Below are 15,939 nucleotides of genomic sequence, written 5' to 3' on the forward strand. Positions count from 1 at the left end.
CCGGGTCGGCTGTCGTCTGCGGGTCCCCCTCCGCGGCCTCGTCGCCCTGCCTCGGTCCCTCCTCCGGCGTCTTATCGGTTGCCTGCGGGCCCCCCGACGGCGGCTCCTCATTCGCCTGCTGGTCCTCCCGCTCTGGCGTGTCGGAGGACGTCGCCGTCTGCTGCGGCTCCCCCTCTCTCCTTGCCCTCGCCAGGGTCCCTTCCAGCTCCTTCGTCCCCTTCCCTGGTCTCCCCTCCGACTCCCTCCTTCGTCCCTGCGTCTGTCCCTCACCCCATCTCCTCGGCCCCTCCGGCTCCGGCCTCCCGGCCGCCTGCAGCCCTTCCGGCTGCCTCCCGTCGCCCGCTGGGTCTCCCTCGGGCTCCTCTTGGTTCCCCCTCCTTCTCTCCCTGGCCTCCCGTCTTTGTCCCTCCTGCCTCTGCTCCCCCTCGCTTTGTTCCTCCTGTCTCTGTCCCTCCTCTCTTTGTCCCTCGTCCCTCTGGCTTCTGCTCCTCTTTCCCCGATGTTCCCTTCGTTCACTCCCGGTCCTTTTGTCCTGCCTGTTCCCTCCGTGTCCCCCTTTCTGATCTGTTTCTCTGCCTTTCCTGTCTTATGTCAAGTCTTGTCCTGGCTCCTTCCCCTGTGCCAGTTCTGTCTGTCCGTTCTGTTCCCTGTCCCTCATTAATGAGGTTTTATATAGATATACATATATGCCCGGCTTGTCCGCTCCTCGTGTGTGCCACGCCCCCTGATTACCCACGTGTGCTTCCCTGATCGTCTCCTGCTTTGCCCGATTACTTTGATTAGTCATGACCTATTTTAAGTCCTGGTCTTACCTGTTTGCCCTGTCCGTCATTGTAGTTTGTCAATGCCTGCGTTCCGTCCTGCTCTACCCGCTCCGTTTCCCCGATTAAAGACCCGTTTTCACAAACACAAAAAATTGGTTCAGATAGGCGACGGACAATCTGATTGGCTCAGATAGGCGACGGACAATCTGATTGGCTCAGATAGGCGACGGACAATCTGATTGGCTCAGATAGGCGACGGACAATCTGATTGGCTCAGATAGGCGACGGACAATCTGATTGGCTCAGATAGGCGACGGACAATCTGATTGGCTCAGATAGGCGACGGACAATCTGATTGGCTCAGATAGGCGACGGACAATCTGATTGGCTCAGATAGGCGACGGACAATCTGATTGGCTCAGATAGGCGACGGACAATCTGATTGGCTCAGATAGGCGACGGACAATCTGATTGGCTCAGATAGGCGACGGACAATCTGATTGGCTCAGATAGGCGACGGACAATCTGATTGGCTCAGATAGGCGACGGACAATCTGATTGGCTCAGATAGGCGACGGACAATCTGATTGGCTCAGATAGGCGACGGACAATCTGATTGGCTCAGATAGGCGACGGACAATCTGATTGGCTCAGATAGGCGACGGACAATCTGATTGGCTCAGATAGGCGACGGACAATCTGATTGGCTCAGATAGGCGACGGACAATCTGATTGGCTCAGATAGGCGACGGACAATCTGATTGGCTCAGATAGGCGACGGACAATCTGATTGGCTCAGATAGGCGACGGACAATCTGATTGGCTCAGATAGGCGACGGACAATCTGATTGGCTCAGATAGGCGACGGACAATCTGATTGGCTCAGATAGGCGACGGACAATCTGATTGGCTCAGATAGGCGACGGACAATCTGATTGGCTCAGATAGGCGACGGACAATCTGATTGGCTCAGATAGGCGACGGACAATCTGATTGGCTCAGATAGGCGACGGACAATCTGATTGGCTAGATATGATTCGTCCTGAGCCAATCAGATTGTCCGTCGCCAATCTGAGCCAATCAGATTGTCCGTCGCCAATCTGAGCCAATCAGATTGTCCGTCGCCAATCTGAGCCAATCAGATTGTCCGTCGCCTATCTGAGCCAATCAGATTGTCCGTCGCCTATCTGAGCCAATCAGATTGTCCGTCGCCTATCTGAGCCAATCAGATTGTCCGTCGCCAATCTGAGCCAATCAGATTGTCCGTCGCCAATCTGAGCCAATCAGATTGTCCGTCGCCTATCTGAGCCAATCAGATTGTCCGTCGCCTATCTGAGCCAATCAGATTGTCCGTCGCCTATCTGAGCCAATCAGATTGTCCGTCGCCTATCTGAGCCAATCAGATTGTCCGTCGCCTATCTGAGCCAATCAGATTGTCCGTCGCCTATCTGAGCCAATCAGATTGTCCGTCGCCTATCTGAACCAATCAGATTGTCCGTCGCCTATCTGAACCAATCAGATTGTCCGTCGCCTATCTGAACCAATCAGATTGTCCGTCGCCTATCTGAGCCAATCAGATTGTCCGTCGCCTATCTGAGCCAATCAGATTGTCCGTCGCCTATCTGAGCCAATCAGATTGTCCGTCGCCTATCTGAGCCAATCAGATTGTCCGTCGCCAATCTGAGCCAATCAGATTGTCCGTCGCCAATCTGAGCCAATCAGATTGTCCGTCGCCTATCTGAGCCAATCAGATTGTCCGTCGCCTATCTGAGCCAATCAGATTGTCCGTCGCCTATCTGAGCCAATCAGATTGTCCGTCGCCTATCTGAGCCAATCAGATTGTCCGTCGCCTATCTGAGCCAATCAGATTGTCCGTCGCCTATCTGAGCCAATCAGATTGTCCGTCGCCTATCTGAGCCAATCAGATTGTCCGTCGCCTATCTGAGCCAATCAGATTGTCCGTCGCCTATCTGAGCCAATCAGATTGTCCGTCGCCTATCTGAGCCAATCAGATTGTCCGTCGCCTATCTGAGCCAATCAGATTGTCCGTCGCCTATCTGAGCCAATCAGATTGTCCGTCGCCTATCTGAGCCAATCAGATTGTCCGTCGCCTATCTGAGCCAATCAGATTGTCCGTCGCCTATCTGAGCCAATCAGATTGTCCGTCGCCTATCTGAGCCAATCAGATTGTCCGTCGCCTATCTGAGCCAATCAGATTGTCCGTCGCCTATCTGAGCCAATCAGATTGTCCGTCGCCTATCTGAGCCAATCAGATTGTCCGTCGCCTATCTGAGCCAATCAGATTGTCCGTCGCCTATCTGAGCCAATCAGATTGTCCGTCGCCTATCTGAGCCAATCAGATTGTCCGTCGCCTATCTGAGCCAATCAGATTGTCCGTCGCCTATCTGAGCCAATCAGATTGTCCGTCGCCTATCTGAGCCAATCAGATTGTCCGTCGCCTATCTGAGCCAATCAGATTGTCCGTCGCCTATCTGAGCCAATCAGATTGTCCGTCGCCTATCTGAGCCAATCAGATTGTCCGTCGCCTATCTGAGCCAATCAGATTGTCCGTCGCCTATCTGAACCAATCAGATTGTCCGTCGCCTATCTGAGCCAATCAGATTGTCCGTCGCCTATCTGAGCCAATCAGATTGTCCGTCGCCTATCTGAGCCAATCAGATTGTCCGTCGCCTATCTGAGCCAATCAGATTGTCCGTCGCCTATCTGAGCCAATCAGATTGTCCGTCGCCTATCTGAGCCAATCAGATTGTCCGTCGCCTATCTGAGCCAATCAGATTGTCCGTCGCCTATCTGAGCCAATCAGATTGTCCGTCGCCTATCTGAGCCAATCAGATTGTCCGTCGCCTATCTGAACCAATCAGATTGTCCGTCGCCTATCTGAACCAATCAGATTGTCCGTCGCCTATCTGAACCAATCAGATTGTCCGTCGCCTATCTGAACCAATCAGATTGTCCGTCGCCTATCTGAACCAATCAGATTGTCCGTCGCCTATCTGAACCAATCAGATTGTCCGTCGCCTATCTGAACCAATCAGATCGTCCGTCGCCTATCTGAACCAATCAGATCGTCCGTCGTCTATCTGAACCAATCAGATTGTTTTTCTTACACAAAAAATTATTCCGTTTTCAAAACACTTTTGTGCAAGAAATGCTCCCATGAGCCTGTGTTTAGTGCCTACAGAGGTCTTCTTTTTGCCACTGGTACAGGAGAGTACGGGTCCCACCCACTGGTACAGGAGAGTACGGGTCCCACCTTGCCACAGCCAGGCACCTCCACGCTATCGACGGGCCGCGGAATCTCGATGGAGCGCACGTTGCCGTACTTGCAACACTCCTCCCGGATGTCCTCCAGGATCTCCTCGTAGTCCTCGTCGTCCACCAGCTCCTCGGGCATGACCATGTTGAGGAGGCACAGCACCTCCGTGGGCATGCCGGAGCTCTGCAGCCGCTGCAGCCCTGGAACCTGCAGCGTCACCGGCGTCTCGATGATGGCCGTCTGTCCCGGGGGGCGACAAGAGTGTCAGATACCCCCTGATCGTCCAATCGTCTCGAGTAACAGCGAGAAATTTACATGGACCCAAATAAACCCAAGAAATAGGGGCATTAAGCTTCCTGGGAGGCACCCAGGAACCAAGTTGGGTTTAGGACATCAGAAAGGCGGCAGCCGAGGGCAAATACTCACAGCGTTGGCATTCTTAGCCCCCACGCTTGCCCGCTGGACGATGAGCTTCTTGTCTCCGAGCTGCATGCCATTGAGTCCAGCCACGGCCTGCGGGATGCATCCCACACAAGCGTCAGCAATTCCATCCGGAAGCCCCGAGTCACCCCAGACCTTCCAGCTGCTGCCCCACCTCACGCACCTGGTCAGTGGCACTGATGTCCACGTATTCACAGAAAGCATAACCCTTAGACAGTGACGTGGCACTGTCCTTCACAAGGTTGAAGGCCTTAAGAGGTCCGAACGACGTCAAGAGTTCCTTCACCTGGGCAAGAGGAGGAGACGCGGGGGGGCGATTAGCCCGACAGTCCAGGCACGGCGCCTCGCTAGAAATGCTAATCTTAACTGTGGGAGAAGCAGCATGTTAAACTTTGCAAAACGACATGAGGAAACAGTGAAGACATCAGGAAAATGGCTTTATGACAAGTGGCTCGACATTACGGTGCAACACTAGAGCTCAAAGCCCCCTGTGCCCTTTCTGCATGACTTACTTACTGGGAGCGTACAAAAGTAACTATTTTGATTCTTGTCAATGAATGATAACACAGATTCCCCCCCCCCCATCCTACAGCATATACAACACAACTGAATTCCTAATCAAGTTCTCTGATAATTCCAACTACGAATTTTGAAATATGGACCGAGTTGCATCTGATTTTAAGGGCCACAATAATTAAGCTAGATGGTATATAAAAAAAAAACTAAATAAAAACAGCTAATTATATGTTAAGTGTTCCATGTATACAATGTGGAGGGGGGGGGGCGACTCGGCAGAACACAAACCCAGCCGAATCACTGACTTCCTGTTCTTAAAACCAAGAACCACATTGGTGCAGTTAATTAGAGGGACAAAGCCTACAGGAGATAAACTCACAGGTAAAGCTAAGAGCCGCCACAGGGTCCTGCTAAAGGGGCCACGGCTTGAAGCCAAACAGGACGAAATAGCTCTGCTAACATCATTCCTCACTTATTCTACAGGAATCTACTGTAAAGCCGCATTAACCACTGACTTCAGAAAGGAGTCACCTGGGACACTGGCAGCCACAAGAGGGCGCTACCTCCTACCTTCTCTTAGGGGCAAAAAAAAAAAAAAATCAAATTTATACCCTGTGATCAGCATAATAAGTCTCTCCCCAGCCTTCAACCCCCAAAAAAAGGACCCCATATGCTTAAGAGCACTCCAGGACAGAGCCCCCCCACAGGGGCAGGCCGTCGACAGGGAGGATATCCGTGCGAGGGACGGAATGTCTTACTTGCCTTGTGTTACATGTTGGCATGGCAGCAGTAGGTCAGTACTACTGAACAAATTATGAGCGAAGACTTAACGATCTTACAGGCCCCTAGCTGGGGACAAAGTGGGGAACAAAAATGAAAGAGCTGTAAGTATCAAAGCGGTAGCAGGGACTGCAAAAAAAATGTAAACACCAGGATACAAGCAGCGGTTTCCATTTCACCTGTCTATGGCACATTTACTGGCTTTGACGTGAAATACATTAACAGTTCTGCTGGATTCAAACTCTCTCCCCCCAGTGCTGCTTTGGTACAGCCTTCCTCTTGACTTGGATTACATGTGACTCACACTGGATAAGAAAGATTACGATGACAATCCGAAAAGGAGGAAAAAAATCAAAGAAAAACAAACTGACTGCACTTCTCACTTACCTTTCACTGAAACCGCGATCACTATCTTGTGGGCTGAGTCTTGCCATTTTTAACAGTTTAGGCTAAAGTGAGTGGGACACCGGAGCTCAAAATGTTACAATGCAGGGGTGGACGCAAAACGTTTTGCGATTAACTTTTGCAAAATAAATAGGTAAACTATTAAATGCCTGTATGGATTATGTCTATAATGGGCCGATTTCAGTGGGGTGGCGATATAGGAAGAAAAAAAAAAAATCATAAAAGATGCTAATGAGAAGTAGAAAATGTCTAAAATGTGACCCTTTCAACACTTTCAGAGTAAGACGACCTCATCTGTGCATGTTGTTATGGTAATATTATCCATCACTGACGTCATAACAGAATAGGGCATGGGGCACGATGTGAAAACTCCAGTGAAGCTGATAATCGTTCACCGGGAAAAAGGTCCGAAGTATTTTCTGCCTTTCGAGCGACACAGCAATGTAGGGAACGATTCTTCCGCAGCTCCCCATCGCTGTTAACGGGATGTGAAGTCATCGTTCTCAGTGTGCGGACATGGACGTGAGACACGGCACGTCTGCGAATACTGAAGCGTTTGGGGACTTGGTCGATCTCCCCCACATTTCAAGCACAGTCTATGGTAGTGTTTCCCAGCCCAGTCCTCGGGGGTACCCCCCCGGTCAGTCCACGTTTTTGCTTCCTCTCAGCACACCTGTACCAGGTATTCGGTGTTCCTGATTGGCTGGGAGCTAGGAGGGAGCGAAAATGTGGACAGTCGGCGGTTCCCCGAGGACTGGGATTGGGCAAACACAGGTGTACGGCAATGTGGAGGTATTCGTCAGTTAGGTGACGCGCAGATGACTCGATTTTAAATTTTCATGCAGCAAAACGACGCGGCTGATTCATCCGACTAACACTCAGCAATTAACCCGATATACAAATATTCCAGGGTACCCAGCAACAGGCAGCACAGGGACTGGCTACGTGACTGGTTTGGCAAGCCGCCAGCTGTAAGGCACGTTTCCCAAAGCCTTTGTTGCTAATAAGGTTATTTGCTAACAACATTAGATAACAACTGAATGGTTCCAACTATGCAAGTCGATAACATGAGGTTTTGGGAAACGTACCTTTTACATTAGCGGGGTCTCAATATCTTCATAATTTACAGCTGGATAAACAATGAGCGTAATGTAACTGTCAACTCATTACCTACATGTCTAATAAATGTTTAATAAATCCCATGAATATCTTTAAAAAAAAAAAAAAAAAACCTCAAATGTGCGGCTATTTTCAGCAGCTAGCTTTAAACATGATGCTGACATTTGACCCCCCAGTATCTTGTAATGAATTTTAAGCGGTGAGGTAACTTTGACAGGCTTTCTTTTCCTACTAATCAGTTACACAGAGACGAGTGTTTATTTTATGTATGTATGTGCGTGCGCGTGCGTGCGTGCGTGCGTGTGCGTGTGTGTGCATGCCTGCTTGAGTTCCACGTGCAGCAGTGGGACAGAAACACAGGAGGGTTGTGGGTCGGCTCCCCGGCGACAGAGACTGAGGGCGGGGTACCTGATCGTCACTGAGATAGTTGGGCAGGCCTCCGACAAAGAGCTTGTGTGGCGAGTCTGGAACCACGGTGGAGACGACCCCTGCAGACAGAGCGGCACGGCGCCCAAAGCCGGCCGATCACAGCAAACCGTCAACATGCCGGATAATGACCACGAGCAAACGGCGCGAGTGAAATAAGCCAACTTCAAATCAGTATGACGTCGTTATCTCCTATATAATATCAGATAAATGTAACTCCAGCAAAAAAATACCTAAATACTGGGGCAGTTTGACGACTGTTTTTTGTCTCTCCCATCTTGCTCTCCATGGGAGATGCTGACACATGCAGCACCAGTCAAAAGTATGGACACACCTGCTCTTAATGCATTTGTCTCTATTTTAGCTGTTATTCACCTTATAGTAAAAGGCCTTTGGGCATGGAAGTTATGCATATGAAGTACTGCAAAGACAAAATTTTTGTCTCTTCAAAATAGGAGCCATTGGCTTCGATGACAGCATTGCGGACTCAACCAGCTAACATATGTACCCACCTGGACCGTTTCTCCAACAGTCCTCGAGTTTCCACAAGTTCTGCGCGCAAGCTGGCTACCTTACTCTTACTCTCATCCAACTGATCCCAAACCAGCTCTATAGAGTTTAGGTTGGGGGGCTGTGGGGACCATCTCTTTCCTAGTTCACAAGGTAATAAGCTACTTGCATAACCTTCAAGGTGGGCTTTGGGTCATTATCTTGCTGAAAAACAAGTCATTTTCAGTAGGTGTGTCCAGAATTTTTAACTAGAATAGGAGCCAGCAACCCTAGAACAATTTGGGGGTTAGGGTCCTTGCTCAAGGGCCCAGTGGTGAAATCACTCTGCCAACCCTGCCAACCAGCAACCTTCTTTTCATGGGCAAACATCACAGAGCCACACAACACCCCTATGTTAACAGTAAGAAGTGAGTGACTGAGCTGTGTGTGTGTGTGTGTGGCTCAGCTGGTTAGGATGCCAGCGTTATCATCAGAAGATCACTGGTTCACATCACTGGTGATCACACCACTGGGCCGGCGAGTTTGCTCTAGGGACAGGCTGACCCTGATTTCTCAAAAAAAAAAAAAAAAAAAAAAACATTCTTCACTTTGGATAAAACTGTCTGCTAAATATTTACAACATTAAGTAAATAAAAGTGAAAGTCTCCCTCTTTATATGACAAGACATCCGCAGCTTGCGAAGGACAGTCAGTCCGTAACGAGTACAAAAAACTGGCCTTGCCGATCGGCTCTTCAAAGGTAAATAAAGATTAAGGTTATGACGGCGACAAGCAAAACGGACCTGGTACGTGGAAGGCGGGCTGCTCTGAGATGCCAGGCAGGGGGCGATAGTCGTGGGGCCGCCTGATTTTTAACGACTGACCCTGGAAAATGATGCCGTCGAAGGCCATTGCCTGCGTGGTCTCATCCACGGACCGAAACTAGGGCAGAACGAAGAACGTCGTTAATCAGGGAAGGCTGCGGTCTCCGCCTGGACACAGCAGCCATTAGGCAGGAAAGACTCTTACTTCAAGGAAGGCAAAGTTCTTGTCCTGGTTTATCTGAACAGCGAGGACGGGATTGGTGGGACCTTGACATAAGCCAGCCAATCGCATCTGGGTATTGAAGAAATCCGCCATGGCCTCCTAAAAAGACAGGCAGACACACTGAATGAAGACAGGCAGACGTCTGAAGACATCAAAACAGGCAAACGAGAAAAAAAATGACTGACAAGTCTAGTACATTTATCTATTTATTTTGCGGACACTTTCATCCAAAGCAACATACATTTCATTGAAGAAGCAGGACCAGACAGTTCCTAGAGCAAATAGTGCTTAAGGGCTGCGCTCGGGGGCCCAATGGTGAAATCACTCTGCTGCCCAAGGGATTTGAACCAACAACCTTCTTGTGACCGGCTCAGTGTCCTAACTCACTGAGCTACACATGACACCAGTATGCATGACAGAAGGCAACGCGGGACTTTGCCTGGACTCACCTCCGTCAGGCCGAAGGGGATGTTGCCGACATAAAGCCGCCTGGCCTGCCGGGTCATCTGGCTGCCGACCATCGGCACCTGGGTGGGCGTCACTGCCACGCCGCTGGTGGTGGATGTTGCCAGTAAAGCTATCGTGGGGATCTGCCCTGCAGCTGTGGGGAGGAGAAAGGGCTTCAAGACCCCAACCAGGGACGGCCAGAACATCCGGATCGTCGCCTTCATTTGCTTCTAACCCCTAGGTTTAAGCTCTCTTCACACTGTCTGAAATCATCCCAAGTGTTATTCCCTCTTTGACCAGCAGGGGGGAGGAGGGCACTCCAGAATAAATGCTTTCATTGCAACCAATATACCATAACCTTGCAATACTGAACTAGCACACATGGAAGCGTCGCATCCAAACCTTGCATTGCCTTGTACTGCATGGGGGTGATGTGCTCGAATCCCGGAGGGGGAACATCCCAGTACTTGTATGTCCTTTTCTTACGGCTTCTCCGAGGAGAGTAGCTGCCCAAACACAAAACAGAAGGTTGTTTTCCCCAAACAATACAGTGTAAACACTCAGAATCTGGCAAAAACAAACAGATGGCAGAATGTTTACATTTAACTTTGGATCGCAGGCAGTTTAAGGTCATGAGGGTGTGACCATGCGCCACTTTTTAGGCTGGCTTTGAGGTCCCATCGCTATGGCGGGGGCTACTTATAAACGCCAGTTAAAATTTAATATGGGTACAGTCCCCCTTCCCACCACGAAGAAACCAATTGGTTGATTGTGAAAGAAACTTGTTAAGAGGCCTCAAACCATGCTAGATATCAGCTTCAGTGCCTGTAACCGGGACCGTGAGGGGGGGTACCTGTGCTTCTTGTGCTCGCGTGAGCTGCTCCGTCGGTCACGACCCTTGCGGTCGCGGCTGCTGCTGCGCTTCTCGTGACTCCGCCCCCTGGAGTCCTTGCTCCAGCGGCGGTGCTTCTCGCCACGGCTCAGAGACCGGCTGCGGCTACGCTTCTTGTGTCGCTCCTTCTCCCGCTCTGGGGGACGACACCGTGGTACCAGTGAGACGGTGGGCGGAGCGACATGACTGCCCCCCTACCATCCATTTCGATAAATCCAAGATGTGTAACTCAGAGGGATTATGAATGTGTGTCCGGATGGTTGTGGGTTTGAAGCCCATGAGTCACAGAGTAATCATATTACCAACTTCCCTGGGGTGCTGGATGCTGACTGACCCAGCGCTATGCCTTAAAAGTCACTTACGGAGACCAAGATGTGGTACGGGGTCTAACTCCCCAGTTTCCTCACCAGAATGAAGCACCTCCATTCAATTCACATATTCAATCACACCCTCCTGAAACAAACACACCCATCTCTCAATGGCTAATAATTTCAAGGGCACAAGGACATCCCCTTGAATGTCAGTCTGTTGTGAAACAATAAAAACATAACCAGACTAATTAATGATATAGGAGCACAGTGGTGAGTACAGTTGCCTCACGCCTCCGAGTCTGGAGGCCTGAATTTTGCCTCTGCTCTCTGTATGGGGAATTTGCCTGGAATAGGCTCCAGGGGAGCCTGACTAAGATAACTGGTTGGACGATGGATGGGTAATTAATATCGTTTCAATCTGACAGACAGCACTTTATTAAACTAGCAATAAAATATCACCTTTCTATCCCAGCAGGTCCTTCATATAGAAGCTTAAATAAATCCCTGAAGGTGCAGTTTTCAGTGAAGCATTTAAACGCAGGTGCTGCTCGAGGAATCAGCTTCATGCATCAGTTATAACAGCGTTACGGTAATGCACCGCTGCAAAAGTACAGACACGGAGCGGCCAATGCATCTTACGTAAATCGGTAATAACCAATTACCGCAATCGCAGGCATAGTCAGAGCGCAGATATGAATGACTGGAACTGCTAGTTTATCAAACACGGCGGCACTTAGTGCTCGTCTAGCCGAATCAGGTCGTTTCGAATGACATTTTAGTGATTTAGTGATAAGGAGCTGATATGACAAGATTGCCATTTGATAGGTACATAAATCAATCCTACTTTCGACTCCGTTGTAACGCATGTTGTATATTTCAGTTGCGTTAGTATGGCTTAAGTTTATTCAGTTTACTGGATTCTCTGCACTTTAATGAAGTTATATGTGTATTGTTATATAACTGTACATCATTGTTAGTTACTGCTATCCGCTGTAAAGGTAGATACAGGTGCAAGACTTTGCAATAACGACCTAAAAGCAGTTGTTATGATTCCAGGGAACGCGGCTGATTTTTAGAGTCTATACATCATGAAGAAACGGCGATCGTGTGAGAAAGACTTATTCTGTACGGATGACAGGGCCAGCATTTCGGACCCAAGGGAAAGGCTATTGTGCATCGGAAAGAGACAAAATCATATCATTATATAGAAAACTCGTCGTAGTATTTAAAAACCAAGTAACTAACACTGTTATTAAGTGCGGACTTTAAATCAAGTGGTCGCGGTCGTTTTTATTTGCATAAAACTTTAAACGTGATCTTGAAAATATAACGCTTGCAACAAACATCCATGCATAGTGTGTTACTGCGAATGAAAATACGCGGGTCACAATTTATGATCCAAGTGTATAATGGTAAATAATTAAATAAATAAAACCGCAGGCTTTCACATCGAGTGCACCCCAATAACGTTTCATTGAAATGTCCATGTTATGTACGCCGGGCACTGATGGATGCAGGCCTAGCGATCTCTATAACAATGCCAAGCAAAGAATGTCACTGATTTACCAAAGCGGTCAGTTTTCGGGGATCCTGCGGCAGCTGGGAGAAGAAGAATCGGGCAGGTTTCAGAATCGGCGAGCGCTCGGATAAAAGGCACCGATTTCCCAGCCGCGCTTTTCTTTTCGGAACCAGCAGAAGTGCCCTCCGCACCATCCTCGGCGCTAGGACACGCCGGCCACTTTATTACCCTAAAACAGGGAGCATACACCGATCTTCAAAGCCAAACTTACCTTGCCGATTTTCGCTTAACTGCTTCTCAAACTCATCGAAATCGGACATTTTTCAGTCCGTACTAAAGACGTATTGCAAAATAAGCAGAGGTCCAACAGTAGGCCTTTGAATGGGCTACAGGCTGCATTGGGTTCTGCTGCTTTTTCTTCCGAGTCGCCTGCCCCTCCTCCCCCGAAGTCATCGGCTCTTCCTCGGTTGTATCACACACAGGTTCGGAAACATTCGATGCGCATTACCGTCCCCTCCTGCACTGGAGGGTTAAGGACAACGTGATTATATCGAACCAAAATTGAAATGTGCAAGTTGACTTTCCTAGTTATACGTCTTCATTTTTATTCTGGGTTTAACAACCATGAGTTTATGACGTATTTTACATGATTAGTTGGCGACTGGACCTTATTGTTTATATCTCTTATTAAGGATCCATCCATCCATACATCAATTATCAAAACCACACACTTACAATCCGAGTCTAGTTTCATATGCTGCGCTGCTGAGCGACCCGCAGAATATTATGCATGAGTACAAGTCACAAGCCCCGTTTCCACTAACACGGGGCCGGTTCTAGCTTGGTGCCTTTTGAGACCGAGGCAAAAAGATGCAGACTCTCCCCGTCGGGGAATCGAACCCCGGTCTCCCGCGTGACAGGCGGGGATACTCACCACTATACTAACGAGGAGATGTACGCGCACTACTTTTACATCTTCAAGATAAACAGCGGATGACTACTAACATTTGCGAGTAATCAATGACTGAGCTTCATGTCATGACCATGGTGCTCAAGAGAAGAAAAAATACATAATGTACGTCCACTGATACCAGAACAACCATATAGCTTTATACTAAGACGATGATTAAACGGAAAATTCCTTTACAAAACACTGCCACAAAATCATAGTTTCGCAATATTACATCGTGCAACGGGACACAGTGTAAGTACGTGAAGTCGGTAATTAAATCAAGAAAAAAAAGTGAGAGGAAAAGAATACTTTTCTATTATCATATTTTTCTAACTGGCCAAACTGAGTCATATTTTGATTATACACACTAACAGAAAAACAGTGCAAATCTCCGGTAGTCCGTTTCACTTGCGCTCCGCTATGGGGCAGTAACAAGCAGAGCTTAAGTGTGGAAGGAAAAAAAAAACACAGGACAGCATCAATCCCAACTTCACAAACGCCGGAGATCGAGATGCTGTAAGCATGACAATTAACATCTTTATCCAAGGGAACAGCTGCAAGACACAGATGCCGCGCCTAACAAAGGTAGGATCGATTCCGAAGTTCAGGCATTTACAGACGCGGACTCTTCTGGAGTTGATTTTTTTCGGGAGATACGCATCAACTTCAAAAGTATGAACCGCATTATATCTATATCTGTTATGACGTTGTAGCTATTGATACTGATGCATCACAAAAATAATTTAAATGTTTTTTCATTCTGACATATGTTCGTTCGGACGAGGATTTTATTATATGAGATAAGTTTTAAATGAAAACTTTTTTTAATCTATATGATTAATTCTCGAATCTAAGCCAGACTTCACATAAATCATTCATTCATAAATATAATGGAACATACAACATCCAGGTATCCATGAAATTTATGATCAGGCTATACGTTTGTGATAACAACAAAACAACACAACATGTATATTTACAATATATGGGCCTATTGTTTAATATTGCCTCCAAATTATAGCCAGACAATAACGCAATAGGCCGACATCAAACTATTTTCATGTAAAACAAAAGTGCTGGCAGTTTGCTTGTGCTTACAGACCCCGCCTTGAGCCCATCCAGAAAGATCCCAAAAATAACCGACAAGCAAAGGTTGTAACAATCTGAGCATGTTTAGTTTAATGTAATCAGGAGCCGAATTAATAACGCGAATAAATGATCAAACCGAAAGTCTGTAGTCGGGAATATCCGATAACGTCTTTGACGTGCAGTTAAGATAGTCAGAGGAAAAACCTTGTAGTTTACTTATATATATGCCTAAATATATGAGTGTGTCTCTCCGGTGATTTAATGATGAATATAACGATTACATATCAAATCACACATTAAGCAATTATTATATTACTAGGTTGAACGTTTTCACTATGTCTGTCGTCACCTTGATTTCACGATTTTGACTATTCTTCTTATCCCAGATTGAACAAGTCATTGTGGCGATGCAAGATCCCGACATGGGGATAAAGATGAAGAATCAAAGACTGTTAATCACAGTGATTCCACATGCGATGACAGGTGCACGATACATATTTTACTTTTTAAAAATAATTTTTCGTGCCGCCCGGGTTGTCTTACACCCGGCCGTGCAGTGTCCCGGGGGCCGGGTCCTAATGGTCATTTAAGCCCTTCACAGGAAAGCCCATACATCGGCGGTCTTCGGGAATCCTGTGCATTAAGACTGTCATCGATCTCCTTGCGCTCATATTTATTTATGTAATTTATTTATCGAGTTCAGCGTTTTTGATTTATGACGGCTTAATACATTTCTCGACTCTAACTAGATGCCTTCCTCGCTATGCCTTCCCAGGAAATGATATCGTGGAGTGGCTAATTCAGAAGTACTCCATCATGGAAGAAGGTAGGGCCGAGAAGTATGTAGGGAAGCGTTACCTGGTGCTCTTATGTGAGGTTAATCGATTGTTTTTTTCCCTTCGTGACGACGATGGCGCCCCTGCTGGCGAAAGACGTCATCAGGTTTTTTTTTTTTTGTAATAAAATAACAGAAATAAACGAGTCTTTTGAATAATAAATACAAATGAAGTAATAGAATTTGTCATCCATACAACAGATTAGCCTAGCTGCATTTATGTGTAAGCATATGCAATTCACGTGTCTGACAGAAGCATGTTCTGTTCCATTGATATTGCTGAGCCTGTGAATTAATAAATGTCAGAATTGAGCTTGTCCATAACATAGACACCCCATTCGCCTGAAGCTTTTGGGATTTTCTTCCCCTGGCGTCAATTTATCTGCTGAATTATTTATCTTTCTGCTGAGAGGCTATTAGTACAAATAATCTGTAGGCCAGTCCCGAGTCGCGCCGCTACGCATGCTGAGCTGTACGGTTTGATAGTCCCGATGCAAACTTCGCTGATAGCCAGAGGCAGTCAGTCATGCCTGGAGAAATATCGCTATCCGTCTCCCTCATTATGCAGTTCTGCAAGACGCTGTTGTCCTGAATTCCCGGGCGATGCAGATGAGGTTTTAAATAGCAAGGG

At 47.7% G+C, this 15,939-nt stretch overlaps 1 non-coding gene across 1 annotated transcript; it reads right to left on the reverse strand.

Annotated features, from left to right (window-relative positions):
- Positions 1–13,311: 13,311 nt before the first annotated feature.
- On the reverse strand, positions 13,312–13,383 carry trnad-guc (transfer RNA aspartic acid (anticodon GUC)). Its single transcript has one exon. It is a non-coding gene; the product is annotated as a tRNA-Asp (tRNA).
- Between the last annotated feature and the right edge of the window lie 2,556 nt (positions 13,384–15,939).

Source organism: Brienomyrus brachyistius, unplaced genomic scaffold (genome assembly GCF_023856365.1).
Source record: "Brienomyrus brachyistius isolate T26 unplaced genomic scaffold, BBRACH_0.4 scaffold204, whole genome shotgun sequence".
NCBI classification, from domain to species: Eukaryota; Metazoa; Chordata; class Actinopteri; order Osteoglossiformes; family Mormyridae; genus Brienomyrus; species Brienomyrus brachyistius.